The sequence below is a fragment of the Hyla sarda genome, chromosome 2 (assembly GCF_029499605.1).
Source record: "Hyla sarda isolate aHylSar1 chromosome 2, aHylSar1.hap1, whole genome shotgun sequence".
Taxonomy (NCBI): domain Eukaryota; kingdom Metazoa; phylum Chordata; class Amphibia; order Anura; family Hylidae; genus Hyla; species Hyla sarda.
This window is the reverse complement of record NC_079190.1, coordinates 357,651,118-357,665,578: the sequence shown is the minus strand read 5'-3', so window position 1 is coordinate 357,665,578 and position 14,461 is coordinate 357,651,118. Positions and strand designations below refer to the sequence as shown.

The following is a 14,461-nucleotide window of genomic DNA, read 5'->3' as shown; positions in this document are numbered from 1 at the left end:
GATTACAATTAGCTCACCCAGGAGGAGGAGGACGGAGGGGATGATCAGTCCGGGAGGCCAGCACCACGAGATAATAGGTAGCCTGTGGGAGAGAGGGGAGACAAAGAAAAATAAGAACAGGACAGCAAGAGGTAGCAATATCCGTATAGACACGGATATACAGGGACTAAGAAGATAGGTCATAAGGACCTGAGACTTAGTCGGAACCAGTCCGACGTCTATACTATGGCGGGTAGCATAGAAGGCACACCAAAGTATGGAGTACACAAAAACAAACACAATCAACATCATACAGAACTGAGTATGACCGTTAAATAACTAAAGGAGCCCAATCCAACCCGCAGGGTGGTGGGCGCATATGGAAAACAGGCTATGAAGTAGCTGGACGGGTAGGGAACCCGAATGAAAACTACATAACAGGAGGCAGATATTCAGGGAGGCCCCACAACACTAAGAAACGCACATAAAAATGGGCCGAGGGGCGGCATCCACTATGTGCAATAAACAAGAAAATATAACCCAGCGACACATGTAACTGTCCAGGGGGATGAAGGTCTGGGAACAACAGGAATCAATGCATTCGCAGTCCAGACTGTAGATTCTACGATGACAATTGTAAGAAGTCCCAACTAGATCAGGCAGCATGTGTCTGTCTTGGAATCATCGGGTTCGATGACCTCCGCTGTCGCCTGGGCGAGGAGGAATGTCCAGCAAAGGAAGCGGCAGGGGGCTTCTGAGGTGGAAAAATAAACATCTGATCCCATTCCGGCAGTTGCATCGGCGGGAGTTTGAATGTGGCAAGAAACTTTGGCAAGTCAGGAGGACATCTGAGGGTGGCAGAAGTCGTCCCATGTCTAGCTGTTACTGAAAAGGAGAATCCCCATTTGTAGACAATCTGCGCATTTTGTAGAATCTGAAGAAGCGGCTTCAGTGAGGCTCGTAGGCGCAGTGTGCGCAAGGAGAGGTCAGGGTACAGGTTGATCTGAGTCCCATTATACAATATATTTTTAAGGTGTTGCGCTTTGCGTATAATCTCATCCTTCTGGAGGAAGTGGTGCACCCTGCAGATCACGTCTCTTGGACGTTTGGGATCGGGATTTTTGGCTTTCAGAAATCTATGAGCCCTATCCAATTCAATTGCTGAATCCGCCGGTTTCTGAATGATTTCATTGAACAGCCTCTGGAGTGTGGCAGGTAAGTCAGCGGGCAGCACACACTCTGGCAGGCCTTTTATTCTAATATTGTTCCTGCGGTTTCTGTTGTCCATATCGATGTGATCCACTGTAAGGGCATTTTGGATGGTTAGGTTTGCAGTCGTCTCCTGCAATTTTTGTATCTGTAAAGACGTAGCAGACTGTTGTTCCTCAAGGCTATGCACCCTTTCCTGAAGAGACGCGACTGCAGTTTTCACGGGTTTGAGATCCTGTGTCCATGCAGAACGTAGATCTGTGGCAAGCGCCTGCATATCAGCTTTAGTCGGGAGCAGGGCCAGCAAGGCTTGTAATTCCAGGTGGTTCTTGAGGGTGTTAACTGCCACCTCCGGCGAGGGTAAGGTGGAAGCAGGGGTGATGTATGGCCCAGCATTAGGAATGGGAGAAGCAGCAATCCTGACAGGTGCCGAGTGTTTAGCAGGTGAGCCCCCCTTAGGAGTGAGGGATCCGTCCGAGAAGGAATAGTCAGAAGTGCGCCTTCTGAGGTGGCGCAACTTTGATGGAGTTTTAAATAATTTCTTCTTCGCAGGCGGACTGTCACCCCAGAAATCAGGAACATCACTGTCTGCAGAGGAGTCTTGTGACCCCCTTTCCGAGTTAGAAGTATCAGAGTCCATTTCAACCATCCAGTCCGTGACATCCCTGGCAGGGGGTCCCTGGACTGGGGTCAGGGAAGGCTGTCCAGGGGGGGGATAAGTAGGGCTGTCCTGAGAGTGCTGAGACTGAGTAGCCCTGGGCTTAGATTTACGCTTTACTGTCTGCCATTGCTCATTAACAGCTGGGAGTTCTGGAGGAGTCAGAGGTGGGTAGTCCATTTCAGATTGCTGCGGGGTTAATGCTTCACAGGGACTCCCAGGAGTGGAGGGCAGTGCAGCCTGGGCAACATTCAGTGAGAGACGAGTGATATGGTTGCCATGGGTTACCACAGAGTCCGCTGACAGATCACTGGGGAGACTTTTCATGGGAGCAGCAGTATATGAGGGTTCAGGTCTGTGCCCCTGTCTCCGTTCTGATGCAGGCAACACTGAGGGAGCAGGGAGCTGAGGGGACACAGGAGGGAGAAGGTGTTGCTGGTCAGCGCTGCACAGCGCCATGTCACTAGACACAGGGGGGAAGGTTACAAGGCTTACTTGATGCACCGATGGTGGTGCAGAGGGTGCCTCCATCTGTGTCACGGCTCCCGGTGGTTGCAGAGTAGGGCCCCGTCCTCCATCTCCAGCGTGTGTGGCTGCCGCCATTACGGAAGCTGCAGGGGCTGAGAGCGGGGAGGTCACGTGTCTCGGAGCCGGCAGAGGAGTGGGGGAATGGCGCGCTTCCTTCTCCGGCTGCTGGGAAGTTGGGAGCAACTTGAAGAAGCGGGTAATGCGGGTTCGGTGGTTACCGGGACCTTTAGGAGCATTTTTCTGTTGTTTGTGGTGCGATCTGCCTCCCATAACCGTTCCGGTCGCCTGTTTTAAAACCGGTCAGGACGGAGCTCTCACACAAAGCGTCCTCACTCCAACGTGCAGAGCCACGCCCCCTGTCTATTACATTATAATTCCTTAATTCCAAATAAATAAATTTAAACTAGAAAAATAATTAACCACTTAAGGATGCAGGTATGCCCTTGTCCCCTTAAGGACCCAGGGTGTATCTGAATATGTTACAACATGATTGCGGGATCTGTGAGCTAAAATGACGGAGAAGGGTCTCCTAACCTGCCTCCAATTACCGATCCAATGATGCAGCCTATCTGTAACGTATGGACAGGGAAGTAGGAAAGCCCTAATCTCACCAACAGCCCCTGTCTCTTCCTATTGTATATTCGTCCTACAACTACGAAGACTGATCTACAACCACAAAGATGGTCACTTCCTGGCTAAGTGCTGGGAGCGTTCTATCAAAATAACAAACTACACAAATACTCAGACACAGGTCAGGGGATTGTCAAGAATACCAAAAGGGAAACACACACCAACAATACAGAGGGAGACAAACAAACCAGATCAAAGAGAACCGCAGAGATGACAAATCAGAAATTAAGGGGTTAATCCAGGAATAAAGAGCCAAAGTCAGGTACCAGAAAGCAAAATACAATACAGAACACTAGCTTCAGAAATAATCTTCTTTCACTGGCAAGGTCTAGTAGCACACTGCAGGTTTATATAGCCAGCTAAACAGGTGTGGTTTCTCCAGAATCTGATTGGTGAGTGAGACAGAACCACAATAGGTCAGGGTGTAACCACAGCAACCTAACACAGAAAACAAACAGAAAATTTTAAGAGAAACTGCTGTCACACCAGATTAGCTAGGCTGTATCAGTGGATTGCTGATAACACTGTATTATACTTTGCCATAGACATAACATTATTCAGTGAATTCAGTCTAATGATTGCATAAAAAAGTCCCCTAAAAAAAGTGTACCGTAAAATACAAAATAAAATCTCTAAAATTATTTAATCCCCCTCCCCTAATAAACATAAAATCCCCCATATTTTCCCATTTTTACAAAAAAAATTAAAATAATTATCAATGCGTGTGTAAATGTCCATACTCATACTATTAAAATATAATGTTTATGATCCTGCATGATAGGCATAATTGTAAAATAAATACCAAACACCAAGCATGTTGTACTGATTTTAGATCACAATATGAAAAAAATTAAATTAAAGAACAAAAAGCGATCAAAAAGTCCCATCAAAAAAACATGGTATCAATAAAAATTACAGATCACAGCGCAGAAATGAATGCTCATACATCCCTATATAAAGAAAAAGAAAAAATAAAGTGATAGGGGTCAGAAAAGGACAATTTTACATACATTTTTTTAAAGTTTGCAATTTTTCTAAAGTAGTACAATAAAAGAAAAATGATAGAAAAATAGAAAAAAATGGGGTATTGGTTTAATCGCATTGACCTAAAGAATAAAGACAATGTATAATTTTTACCATAAAAGGCACTGTTTAAAAACCAAACAACCAAAATTGCAGTTTTCTTATAAATTTCTTTAATTTCTATAATTTTTTTGGTTGTGCGGTACATTTTATGGTAAAATGAAACCTGTCATTACAAAAAACAAGCCATGGCATATGCTTTCCATAGTGTCATCCTACTGTGCCACTACATTTTTATGTACATTTTATATGTCTATATTTTTCTAATAAAGATCTTGTTACTTTGCACTTCTATTATTATTATTGTTGCCTAGTAATTTTTCTTTTGGTGTAGAAAAAACAAACCCTCACATGATCTGTAGGTGTAAAATAATCCAACAAGCAAAGTGAATACGAGTGGCACCACTGCAAGTATGGACAATACCTCTAATACCAAAGGAACAGGAAAGGATACACTCAGTGGATCGACAGATACAAGATTGTCCCGCGGTGGTGCTAGGATCAATGAAACCAAATATGAAAATGTGTAATATAGTAAACAAAAAAGGCAATCCTGCACTCACCGAATGGGTTCAATACATCCAGCTCCTCTCAAGAGTATTCCATCCGACTGGCAGGTGTGCTTGGCGTGGGGCGCTCAGAGGCGAATGCCGGCGGTTTCACACACAGAGATTATGCAATTCTTCCGGCCTCATTAACGTCACCGAGCTATGCAAAAAGATATAGTGCAAGGTAGTGATCATGTGATCGAGAGACGTACGTAACAGGTGCAGGTAAAAAACTAAAAATAGCCTCAATTCAAAATAGATAGATATTATGCAAATTATGATTATACTTAGGGATTTGAGGCAGATAAACTACAGCAATAGTGGCAATTCAAATAGTGGCAACCTTGCCTCCAAGGTTGCCAATATTGGAATTAATGTTGTATTTACAAAAATTGCATGCACCACATTTGTTTTTCCTTTGGGAAAATCTTTTGTAAGCCAGGTACCATGTTTTTTTTTGAAACCTTATGATTTTTAATTTTTCTCAAGAAATCTTGAATGTTATTATTTCTTTTAAATGCACCTATAGGTCTGTTGGTAACTGTTTCCGCAATATCCATATCCGATTGGAGCAGACGGCAATTCTTCAAAATCGTAGTTTTAATAATATCATTTAGGGGACTATTTTTAAAGGCAAAGAAAAATCTTTGTTCATGTTGATCTTTGGGGATAGTCTATTTTCTCTTGAAGACGAGGTAATTTCTGTTCAACTTATTTGCTTTTTAAAATGCTTTTCTCACTATATTCCTGGGATATCCTCTGCTGGCTAGGCATGCAGAAAGATCCGTGGCTTTTTGCAAAAAATCAGCTTTGTTGCTTTTATTCCGTTTAAGCCTCAAGTATTGGCTATACGGTATTCCATTTTTCACCTGTGTCAGGTGTGAACTTTGGTAATGAAGAATAGTGTTTTTTGTAGCTGGCTTTCTAAAGCCCTGAGTTTTCAGTATATCCCGTTCTGCCTGCAATTTTAGGTCCAAAAATTCGAGGCTACTGCCCCAAAAACCCTAGTAAAAATCATATTCATTTTATTTGTGATGTTTAGGTAATCTACAAACTTCTCAAACTCTTCTTTGGATCCCTCCCATGTCACCAACACATCGTCCATATATCTCCAGTAGGCTTTAATATTTTTTTACATATGGATTTGAACAGCTGTAGAAATACTGTTTCTCAAGTGCTGATAAAAATAGGTTGGCGTATGAACACAAATTTGGACTGCCCATCGCCGTTCCAGTCCGTAGCCTATAGCAACGGTTGCTATACTGGAACGTATTGTTGCAAAGGATGAAATTTAACGACTCACATATAATGATCTGTAGGTGTAAAAATAAAAGAGTTATGGATTTTAACGGGAGAGGAGAAAAAAACAAAAACACAAAAATGAAAATTGACCGTGTCCTTAAAGGGGTACTCTGCCCCTAGACATGTTATCCCCTATCCAAAGGATAGATGATAAAATGTCTGATTGTGGGAGGACCGGCTGCGGGGACCCCCTGCGATCTCTTGGCCGGTGCTGCAGTGGTCAGGAACATGGAAGCCTGGGGCTTCTGCGTTTGTAACGTCATGTCATGCCCCCTCCATTCATGTCTATGGGAGGGAACATGATGGCTAGTACATAGCCGTCATGCCTCCTCCCATAGACATGAATGGTGGGAGCATAGCGGCGGTGGTCGCCCTTCATTCAGCATGGAGTTTGAAGATCGCGGGGGTTCCCAGCGGCAACCCCCCACTATCATAAATTTTACCCCCTATGCTTTGGATAAGGGATAAGATGTCTTGGGGCAGATGTCTCCTTTAGGGCCAAAATGGGCTAAATGGGTTAACATATTTGGTATTGACACATGTCGGGATGTCTGATACCATTATAAATCCTGTAGGTTGCAGATTTTTGGTCATGTCCCATTCCAGAAAAGAAAAGATGAAATAAAAACAAGCAAAAAGTCCCTTCTACACCAATAAGGTACCAATGAAAACTATACACAGAAAAACTGTAGTGGAAAGATTTGCAGCTTTTTCTGTGTTTAGAACTCAAGTTCCTGTTTTCTCTTAAAATACTGACCAAAATAGTTGTAAACCCAGCCCAAAAGTTACAAAATTGCATTTGTTTTCCATCTTTACCCCCAAAACATTTTTCTTTTTATTTCACAGTACATTGTATGATAATATGAAGGACGTGATTAGAAAGTAAAACTGGTTCTGCAAAACACAACTCCACGCGTGACTCTGTAAATAGAAAAGAACAAGAATTTTTGTTCTTATAACCTGAGGAGAAAACAAAACAAAACAAAAAAAAAAAAGATAAAAAACTGAAATTGGCCCTGTCTTGAAGGGGTTAAATAACCAGCTTTTGTATTTCTTCTTGCTCCCCATATATTATCAGTGGTTTTGTTTTCCCTGTAAACAATAGACTTGTTGCAAGTTCATAGTCCATAAAAATGATCTTATTACATGTGCTCATGCAAGAGGATGAAGAGGTGAAGCAAATATCTTTCATAGTATGACCTCTCAAAGCATGGTCAGACTGGTCCACCAGAGTACCCTAACTGTCTTTCACTTCATAACAATACTATACAGGGTCAGGGTAGCACACCAAAGCACCTTAGAATCCTTTGTTGGTTAAAAAAATAAATAAAATTAGACATGACCTGTATAGATAGAGTTTGGGCATTCAGTACAGTTTCCTGTTGGTGTCTAGTTGTTCTCTGAATCTAAGGACTGCTTTTAAAGTATTTGTGGAATTATAGCTTAAAGGGGTACTCCATTGGAAACATCTTGTCCCCTATCCAATAGGGGATAAGATGTTGGATAGCGGGGGTCCGGGCCGGCAGCGGCGGCATCTGGAACACGGAAGCTTGCAGCTTCAGCGTTCGTGACATCATGCCACGCCTCCTCCATTCATGTTTATTGGAAGGGGAGTGGTGGCTAGTAAATAGCTGTCACGTCTCCTCCAATAGATGTGAATGGAGGGGGTGCGGCGGCTTGCATCGCCAGTCATTGGGCATGGAGCGGAGTTCGCTCTGTGCATCGAATGACAGGTGCCATGTCGGAGATCGGGGATAAGATGTTTCCAGTCGATTTCCCCTTTAAAGATTTAGCTTTAACACCTCAAAATAATAAGTAAATGTTGCAAATAATTTTTGAGCAACCTTATACCGTTTGATCAGCATTTTTGATAAGTACAAATCTCTATTATTTTCAAGGAGAGATGTCAAACTGCTATATGTAGAAGAAAATGTGCAATGGAATTCAAAAGAGCAGTCTAGTCCTCTATACTCTCTTATTCTTTTTGTTTCAATAAAAAAAAAAAAACTACAGAGAATTAGCTTTTTTTTTTTTTTTTTTTTTAATGCACACTTAACAAAAGTATATTTAAATCAATCTCTACAGGTTTTCAGCAAAGACTTTGTGGAGCACTCTCTGAAATAAACTATCCTATTCTTTAATTAGAAGAAATGGAACTACTTCTCCTGTGTTACAATTCAGTAAACTCAGCATTTTTTTTAAACACTTGGAAGCTCTTCATTGTTTCATCATGAATCCCCTTCTACAAAAGCTAAAATTCATTTAATGGCTAAAATAAAGGCAAATCCACTGTTGCATTTAGCATAGCCCCAGAATTATATAGTAATACCATCTGCTTAGCATATGAATGTATCTCTGATTTGACAGACGGCTACTTAGGCTAAAATAAGCAGCTAGTGATCAGACATTTGCTCAGTGTTTATACAATCGGCTGCCAGGCACAGGCTCAACCTAAAGCATTGCCGGGATAGCACTGCTTGAATAAGTAATAGATGCCTTGTCTCCTTCATTAAATCCATTCACTGTGTTATTAACACCTTGCTCTGTTGCGGGAAAGACAGAGCATAGCACTTAAGCTTTAAACCCCTACCATTTCCTAAAATGAAAAGAGCAAGACTATATTGTTTTAAGAAACTTTTTTACAAGACAAATAATGAAAATATATGAAACATATAACCTCATCGGTAATGTTTTTTCTAGTTAGCGCTATAATTATCATAGAAAAAACTAGACATACCTAACCCCCCATTACAAAATATGGGCCCTCCAACTACAATGTAAAATTTAAAGGAGAACTCAAGAATATAAAAATTGTCCCCCATACTGCCGGCAGTAAAAAAAACTAAAGATGTACATACCTTCCTCTGCTCCCCTGAGGCCTCTGGTAACCGGCTCCAGTCTCCGCCACGATCCTCTTCCTGGTTGCCAGTGGTCGGAGAGTCTTACTGCGCTCAGCCAATCACCAGCCGCAGTGAAGTGCCGACTCGGCCGGCGATAGGCTGAGCGGCAGTGTGACGTTTTCGGCCCAGGCAGCAGGTGCCGGTATAGTGAAGAATTTTGTGTCCTGAAGCGTTCTCACACTGCCACTCAGCCTATCGCTGGCCGAGTCGGACTTCGCTGCGGCTGGTGATTGGCTGAGCGCAGTATGATTCTCCGACCACCGGCAACCGGGAAGAGGATCGCGGCGGAGACCGGAGCCAGTTACCAGAGGCCCCGGGGGAGCAGAAGAAGGTATGTACATCTTTATTTTTTTTACTGCCGGCATTATGGGGGACAATTTTTATATTCCGAAGTTCTCCTTTAATTGTGTCTTATGGGGTAGAGGAAGCTTCGGGCTCCTTTAGGCCTGAGTGCATCCCCATAACTATACACTTTCACAATGTATATCCTCACTGCTCAGTAACCTGAATCTTTACTATTTTTCTCAGGCAAAAATTGGATTGTATTTGATTCTAATTTCCAATATCAATGTCTTGCTGCAGTAGAATGATTAAATACTCTTTGCTTTAAGTTTTCTCACTTAAGTATTATTTCCTAATACAGAGAAAGCTCACTAGCATGGGGATAACAGTGAAACTTTCATGTAGACATAAAAAAGGCTTTAAAGTACTCTGGCGGAAAAAAAATCATATCAGCTGGCTCCAGAAAGTTAAAGATTACCTGTCACTAAATAAACTTTCTAAACTAACTCAGGCTTTGTTCCCTAACTACTCCTTACACCCCTCCCACCCTTAGAAAAAATTTCAGAGCTTAAAAAATCTCTGTATCTTGCTGTTCTTCTTGCTCATATAGTGAAATCTTCCAGCAGAAGAAAGTGGGTGTTTCCCAGCAAACATGACATCACTGAAGCCTGCTTTGGGACCACTTCGGCCCTCACATCATTGCAGCGCTGTGATGAATAGAAGACCTCAAGCTCTGTGCAGCAGCTTTCAGTCTGTTTCTTTCAGTGAGGCTCTGTTCAGCTTTTAGTCTGTGCAGCTGCTTTCAGTGAGGCTCTTTGCTGCTGTCAATCAAGCTCAGTGCAGTGAAACACTTCCGGAGTTTGGTCTCCTGCTATTACAAGCAGGAGACCAAAATCTGAGATTTTGACCAGACAGAATGTGTTCTGGCCAAGAAGGGAGACCCCTGGTGGCCAGAAGTATACAGCAGAAAAACTAACATTTTTTTTTATTTTTATTTTTTTATGGAAGCCAATTACAAAAGTTATTTATTTGGCATAAGGAATTAAATATTAAAAACAATGTTTAATGACAGTGCCCATTTAAACAGATTTGTAAATTACTTCTATTAAAAAATCGTAATCCTTCTAGGACTAATCAGCTGCTGTATGCACCACATTGAGTTGTTCTTTTTTGTCGGACAACAGCACTCTCTGCTGACACCTTTGTCTGTGTCAGGAACTTTCCAGAGTCCAAATCCCCATAGCAAACCACTCCTGCTCCGGACAGTTCCTGACATGGACAGAGTTGTCAGCAGAGAGCACTGTGGTCAGGCAGAAAAAAACAACTCAACTTCCTCTTTAGTATACAGCAGCTGATAAGTACTTGAAGGATACAAAGGTTTTATTAGAAGTAATTTACAAATCTTTTTAACTTTCTGGCACCAGTTGATTTAAAAAAAAATGTTTTCCATCTGAGTACCCCTTTAAATCCTTAAGGATACAGCCCATTTTGGCCTTAACACCTTAAGGACCAAGCCCATATTGGTCTTAAGGGCCAGGCCAATTTTATTTTCGCATTTTAGTTTATTTCTCCTCGGCTTTTACAATCCATAACTCTTTTATATTTCCATCCACAGACCCATCTAAGGGCTTGATACTTGTACTTGATACTTGTACAAGTACTTTGTACTTGTACTTTGTAATGGCACCTCTCATTTTACCATAAAGTGTATGGCGAACCCAAAATTTTATTTGTGTGAGGAAATTAAAATGAAAACCCGCAATTTTGCAAATTTTGGAGGGTTTCCTTTTCACGCTGTAGACTTTACAGTAAAAAATTACATGTTTTCTTTGTTCTCTGGGTAAATACAATTAAAATGATACCTATCATCACATACTTTTCTATTATTGTGCTGCTTTTCAAAAATCTCAAACTTTTTTTTACAAAATCAGTATGTTTAAAATTTGACATATTTTGACCACCTATAACTTTTTCTTTTTTCTGTATATGGGGATGTGTGAGGGCTAATTTTTTGCATCATGATCTGCAGTTTTTTTTGTTTCACTTCTGTGTATATATCACTATTTAATCACTTTTTATAATAAATTTTGTGAGTGTGATGTGACCAAAAAAACTGCAATTTTGGACTTTTTTTTTACATTTACGCCATTCAATAGTTTGGACATACCAAATATGTTTATTAATTATTTTATTTGATACTTTTTGAAGGTAAAATGGGAAAAAGGGGCGAGTTACATTTTTATTGAGGGAGAGGATTTTTCAAAATTTTTTCTACACTTTTTATGTCCTCATAGGGGACTATTTAAAGCAATCATCATATTTCTAATACTGTTCAGTGCTATGCATAGGCATAGCACTGATCAGTATTATCGGTGATCTTCTTCTCTGGTCTGCTCATTGTCAGACCAGAGAATAGGATGCCGGGAGATGGACGGAGGCAGGTGAGGGGACCTCTGTCCGCCATCTTGGATGATCAGATCCCTGCAGGCGATCTGATAATCCATTCAAAGTGCTGCATTGCCCCAGTTGCCGTGATTTGTGTTGATCATGGCATTTGAGGGATTAATGGCGGACATCAGCATGATCGCTGATGTCTGCCATTACTGGGGGATGATGCGTGCATGATGCATGATGTGAACACCATTTTGGTGCTCACGTCATGTATAGGATGTAAATGTACGTCCTAGTACGCTACCTGCAGACAAGGACATACATTTACATCCTATATGCTTAAGGAGTTAAGGACACAGTCAAAAGCATTCTAAATAGCAATCAATTAATGAAAACTCCTTTGGCCTTGGGCCAAGCCCAGGACCAAAAAAAACCCTTTTTAAATTCCCACCCCTAAAACTTAACTTTTATTATGTGAAATTAAATGAAATAAATAAATAGTGAGTCACACTTTCAGATTACGAGCCCTGCATGTACTGTTTTCTTAAGTTCAATACCTATAGATCTCATGGATCGCTACTAAATGACACCAGTATATATATGAATTAGTGGCCTGCACAACCAGTGGCCTGCAGTACCATTGAATACCAAACCACATAGGGCTCTGCTGTTAAAACAACAGATATGCCCCCTCTACATGTTTTGTTACCACTGTAACGTCATCAGGAGGGAAAATGGGAATCAACTGATTCCTCCAACCAGCTCAGTATTTATCTCACAGTGCGGTCCCCCCTTAAGACAAATCAACCTATCACGCATCACCAGTATAAATTATTTACTCTTCAGCTGTTAAATTGCACCTGGTAACCTCATCTTAACCAATCACTTTCTGGGTAAAGTACTACATCATCAGTATTTACCCAATGATGTGTACACTGCGCACTGCTGTCCGCCGCTCAGTTATGTCCTCCTCCCCCTCCTCCTCCTATGTCCTCCCACTATATCAGTGAATTCCCTCTTACATTGGGATCGCTGACATCCAGGTTCATTGAGGCGGAGCATCCCAAATGGCCAATATTTAAGGGCCAAAAGGAACTGCGCTGAGGATACATAAATTCAGAAGGAGAGTCAAGAGTTAAACCAGTTTAGACAAAGAAGATACCCAAGGAAGCCTCTAAAGGTGGTCTATCATCGTGCTAGGGGAAGTGAGAGAATAGACCTTCTTAGACACGGACAGAAACACCATCACAGAAATTGATCCGTTGCATAGGGGCATATGACGGACATACAGATTGGTTTATGCAAATTTTATGTAGACATTGGAACTTCTTGTCAAGAAATCCAGATTTAATAAACGACGTTGGCAGAAGACTGAATATAACTTTCCGCTAAGGATCCAATCTGTGGGATACATTAGTGCGGAGAAACTTATCGCAAGAAGCAAGACCGTCAAGTTGGCTAGGTGACAAAACGATAGGGTCATAAGGCTATGGTAACTGCAGTTACTGCTGTTACCTGCCTAAAACGAAAAAGTTAAAAAATCTGGTAGACCAGCGTGAATATGAGATCAAACAATTTATTAATTTTTGAACAAAGAATATTGTCTACATTGCCTGCTGTGGGTGTCTGAAATTATACGTGGGTAAAACCACTCAGGAATTCAGGCAACATATCTACCAACACCTGAGCAATATCAGGATGGGAGCAGACACGCTAATAGCCAGACGCATGCATGCTGTACCGGGAAGTAGACCACTGGACCCCCATTTATGGGGGGGGTCTGTCAACAGAGATTAGGTCCGAGGAAGGGCAACATTGACAAGATGCTTTTAAAAGAATAGGCTAGGTGGATCCACAGATTGAAGAGCCTCTCACCTAGAGGCCTTAAAGGGGTACTCCCCCTAGACATCTTATTCCCTATCCAAAGGATAGAATAGGGGACCCCGCAATTTCCCTGCTGCGCCCAATATTCGTTTAGAGTGTTGGGTGCAGTGCCAGAGGTTTGTGATGTCATGGCCACACCCCTCAATGCAAGTCTATGCAAGGGCGTATGACAGCTGTGATGTAATGAGCCTCCGGCCCGCATCCCCAGTCATCTAGCATTGAGTGAAGTTTGCTCCATGCACCAGATGTCTGAGGTGCCGCAGCCGTTATTGGCTGTTATGACCCGTCAAAATTACGGCCATCAGCCTGTAAAAGAAAAAAGTGAATTTGATTGCCGTATTTGACTGGGCATACCGGCAGTGTGAAAGGGGCCTTTTTTTTCTAAATATATCATGTAGGTGTTACGCCTAGCGCTCCGGGTCCCCGCTCCTCCCCGGAGCGCTCACGGCGTCTTTCTCCCTGCAGCGCCCCGGTCAGTCCCGCTGACCGGGAGCGCCGCACTGTCATGGCCGTTGGGGATGCGATTCGCACAGCGGGACGCGCCCGCTCGCGAATCGCATCCCAGGTCACTTACCCGTCCCGGTCCCCTGCTGTCATGTGCTGGCGCGCGCGGCTCCGCTCTCTAGGGCGCGCGCGCGCCAGCTCTCTGAGACTTAAAGGGCCAGTGCACCAATGATTGGTGCCTGGCCCAATTTGCTTAATTGGCTTCCACCTGCTCCCTGGCTATATCTGGTCTCCTCCCTTGCACTCCCTGGCCGGATCTTGTTGCCTTGTGCCAGTGAAAGCGTTTAGTGTTGTCCAAAGCCTGTGTACCTGAACTTCTGCTACCCATCCTGACTACGAACCTTGCCGCCTGCCCCCGACCTTCTGCTACGTCTGACCTTGCCTCTGCCTAGTCCTTCTGTCCCACGCCTTCTAAGCAGTCAGCGAGGTAGAGCCGTTGCTAGTGGATACGACCTGGTTGCTACTGCCGCAGCAAGACCATCCCGCTTTGCGGCGGGCTCTGGTGAAAACCAGTAGCCTCTTAGAACCGGTCCACTAGCACGGTCCACGCCAATCCCTCGCTG

General features: G+C 42.7%; 1 long non-coding RNA gene across 1 annotated transcript in view; it reads right to left on the bottom strand.

Moving 5' to 3' along the window:
* The window catches only part of LOC130356585 (uncharacterized), a 125,846-nt gene that overhangs the window by 50,079 nt on the left and 61,306 nt on the right, over positions 1-14,461 (bottom strand). The window contains exon 2 of the long non-coding RNA XR_008888926.1: positions 4,651-4,795. This is a non-coding gene — a long non-coding RNA (uncharacterized LOC130356585). The remainder of the gene's footprint in view (positions 1-4,650; positions 4,796-14,461) is intronic.